The sequence below is a fragment of the Triticum aestivum genome, chromosome 3A (genome assembly GCF_018294505.1).
Source record: "Triticum aestivum cultivar Chinese Spring chromosome 3A, IWGSC CS RefSeq v2.1, whole genome shotgun sequence".
NCBI classification, from domain to species: Eukaryota; Viridiplantae; Streptophyta; class Magnoliopsida; order Poales; family Poaceae; genus Triticum; species Triticum aestivum.
This window is the reverse complement of record NC_057800.1, coordinates 173,009,864-173,013,549: the sequence shown is the minus strand read 5'-3', so window position 1 is coordinate 173,013,549 and position 3,686 is coordinate 173,009,864. Positions and strand designations below refer to the sequence as shown.

Genomic DNA, 3,686 nt, shown 5'->3' with positions numbered 1-3,686 from the left:
ACAGCACATGGATCCATGGACAAAGAGTTAATATGAGAGAGAGATGGGTTTGTTTCAGTTTGAACATTTGCTACCCTAGTCATTTGTTTGTTGCTAAAATGTTAGAGTCGTACTTCTCATTCTTGCATGAATTTTTTCTATACCATTGTATTTATTTCTAAATGTCAGTCACTTTTTTTTGCCGTCAGGTGTTTGCTTAAATGCCTAAACAAAGATCTATTTTAGTTCAGTTCAAATTCTAGTTTTAGTTTAGTGCAAATCTTATTTTAAGTTCAGTACAATTTCTTATTTTAGTGTGAGCAATCCTTCAAATGTCTTGCCTTATATTACTGCTATGTCAGTACACAAAACAGAAAAAATTACATCCAATTGACAATGTTTAATCTCTTCTATGTTGGTATAGGCTACATGTATACAACATTTAATCTGTAGTAGTAGTAGCAGTCTTGCTATGTAAGGGAGCAGCCAAACTCCAGTAATTTGTGAGAATATCACTTTGGATACATGAGTGTAGGATTAATACATTATTGATTATTGCAGGTAGATCAGACCTTAGAAGCCACTTGCAGCCGCGCTTGCCGGCACCCATGACGTGCCACCCCACCGGCCCCCAAGGCGCGCCGTCCCATGGTCCGCTGGGCGCGGCGTCCTCCCGAGCTCCGCCTTGCGCAGCTGCTCCTGCTCTGCCTTCCAGGTGACCAATGTGTCTGCCTCCGTGTGTCGCGTGGATGAGCGTGTTATGGAACCGAACGATCTACCCAATCTGAAAAGTATGGAAGGTGCATCATGTACACTATGGTGCATCAAGTTCCGCATCAATCTGAACAGTAGGGAGCGTGTTATGTCATTCATGTATGAAAATGTGTGGTCTGTGTAGTGTATATGTCATTCTTGTACATGTATTATATATGGAAAATTTTCTTTCTGATGATATAATTGCTACTTCTTGAAAGAAGGTATACATGACAGTTTGATGGGCGTGCAAAAATGAACAATATGGTATGAATTAAAAACATTGATCAGTAAAAATTAAAAACAATGATCAGTTTGAAATAAAAGAAATGGTCAATTTGAATTAAAAACCATGATTAGTTCGAATTAAAAAATGAATGATCATTTTAAATTAGAGAGAATAATCAGTGCAAATAAAAAACAATGACCAGTTCGAATTAAAAAAACATTTTGAATTAAAAACAATGATATATTCAAATTAAAAACAAGAAAAATCGGTTTCAAAAAATAGAAACATAGAAGTCTGAATTAAAAAAATGATCAGTTTTGTGTTTTGAAAAGATTTTAATGCATAAGTTCAAAATAAATAAAAGATTCCATTTGAAGTGTTTGAAAAGTTTGGAAAAAGATTTTTGCTCAATTCCAACAAACGTTCAAACTTTTTAGGTGGAACAGTTCGAAGGTTCAGAAAAAATGGTGTTAAAAAATTTAACTTCACGAAAACTTATTGTTTATTAAAAATGTTGCCCTCTCACACACCTACCCCACGGCCACAGCCACACAAAAAAGTTGAAAATTAGGGAAACAAATTATAACACTTTTTTCTATTTAGAACAATGTGCTGCCAGATTATATTTGAAAAAACACAAAAAAGGGATACATTTTTTGAGATAAAAAAGGGATAAATAACATGCACAGTACGAGTTGAGCTTCACTAATTAGAAAAGGCCCAAACTGCCAGAAAAACTATAATAAATAAAGCAACATGGTCAGTTCCTTGGCGCAACCTTCCTGTGTCCAAATATGCAGTCTAACCAGATTTACAGAAAACTGTATCTATTCACTTACAGGTGACGTTCACTTCTAATGAAAGCTAAAGTTCGACTGGTTCTGTTTCTTCAAAAATCACAAGCGACCACGTACGCGATGATTGATTCTGTTTGTTCCAGACATGAAATAGCTCAGAACATTGCACATGGACGTTATACATGCTCTACATATGCGAGTTCAAACATCCATCCTCAATGACCCGAACAGGCTAGTGAGCCACGGCTTCCTCGAATGTCGCCGCCTCAGCGCAAAGGCCGTTCACCTACGCCACCCCAGGCCATTCACCTACGCCACCCCAGGCCGTTCACCATGGTCAACAGAGCTCGTTCAACTCCGTAGCGCTCAAGCCGTTCACCCCCAACAACCCCAGGCCGCAGCGCTCAAGCAGTTTGAAGATTTGTCGTACCACAAGTTCAGAAGTGTGGCTTCGGGAAAGAGAAGTGTGGGTTTCTAGCAGTAATTTTGGCAGAAGCTGCGTGTGATTCGTAGAGCTTTATATAAAAAATGAGCAATTGTAGTCCTATAAGCTGATGCACATGACTAGTATTGACTATTGAGGCATGACATAAGTAGGCACTAAATATGGTTAGCTTCATTTTACAGATAAAGCAATTCGTAACACAGGCTAACTTTCATGCTAGAAGAAGGCAGTACAGTTTAGCAGAGTGTTGTGTTGACTGACAGTATCCGTGTAGCAGTGCTGAAAAAAGCAGAGGAGAGGAATGGTAGCTTACAGAGGTAGGCGACGCGGGGGTTGGCCGCCTCGACCTCGTTGGCGACACGAAGGATGGGCGCGATCTCCACGAGCGACGATGGCACCACCTTACTGTCGAAGATGGGCTCGCCGAGGTTGACGGCGGTCTGCGTCCTCAGAATCCGGCGAGGCCCCGACGGCTGCATCGGGCCGGCCAGGGAGATCGTCCGCGACAGGGACGTCATCGCGATCAGTCTCTCTTCCCGTCACTGCCCTAACCTGAACGGGCGCGCGCACGCACACACAGATGCAGAGCTGAGCATATAGTACATCGAGATAACTCCAGAAGGTTCTAGAAGGCGGGGCATTACCTTGCTCCTCTGGCCAACCGATTCCGCCAACAAAATTCGGGCATAAGAGGAACTGGATTCCCCAAACAAATCCACCAATCGCTTGGAAACAAAAGGAGCTCTAGGCCTAGCCCGTGCGTGAGATTCTCGGAATTCCAGAAAAATTAGTGCGCTCCGCGGCGCGTGCTGCTCTCAATGACCTAGAAAGAGACGAGAAGCTCAGCGGGGGGAGCTGTAGAACCTCCTCGAAGCTTCTAGAAAAGTAGCAAGAGGCGAGGCAGAGGTCGCCGGAGCGAGCTATTACACCGCGCGCGTGCGGCTGGAAAAGCCAGCCTGCCGCCTCGGCCACCGCGACGTCCTTTCGTGCCGGCGCATGAGAGCGGAGCGCCGGAACTGGTAGAGGCCTCCGCGGAAGCTACGTGCAGGGAGGTGGGGTGGCGCGGCTAGTCACAGACGAGGTGGTCGGCGGGAGGCGGAGGAGGGGGATATATTTTTCTATTAGGTGAAAGCATCGGTTCAACCGTCTCGAATTCATCAATACAACCGTCTGAAACCATCAGTTCAAGTAGGGTAACAGAATAATATTCTATTACGCGTAACAGAATAGCCCAGATGTATATATATATATATATATATATATATATATATAATATATATATATATATATATATATATATATATGGCTTCTGCACAGCATCTCCATCATCATTATCAGTACATCCTACGCAGGTGAGTTAGGATGCACTTGATCCCAGGAAGGTATCTATCCTTCAAACCAGAGGAGTGCTTCAAACTAACAACAGTACATAATATCCAATAAAAGAGGGTCGTGCTACAGCAGCAAAAAACATGGCTCAGTC

At 42.9% G+C, this 3,686-nt stretch overlaps 1 long non-coding RNA gene across 1 annotated transcript; it reads right to left on the bottom strand.

Annotated features, from left to right (window-relative positions):
- Positions 1-321: 321 nt before the first annotated feature.
- LOC123058190 (uncharacterized) lies at positions 322-3,322 on the bottom strand. The gene is made up of 3 exons (XR_006427088.1): positions 2,848-3,322; positions 2,517-2,755; positions 322-763 (listed from the first exon to the last, which is right to left on the bottom strand). It is a non-coding gene; the product is annotated as an uncharacterized lncRNA (long non-coding RNA).
- Positions 3,323-3,686: the final 364 nt, after the last annotated feature.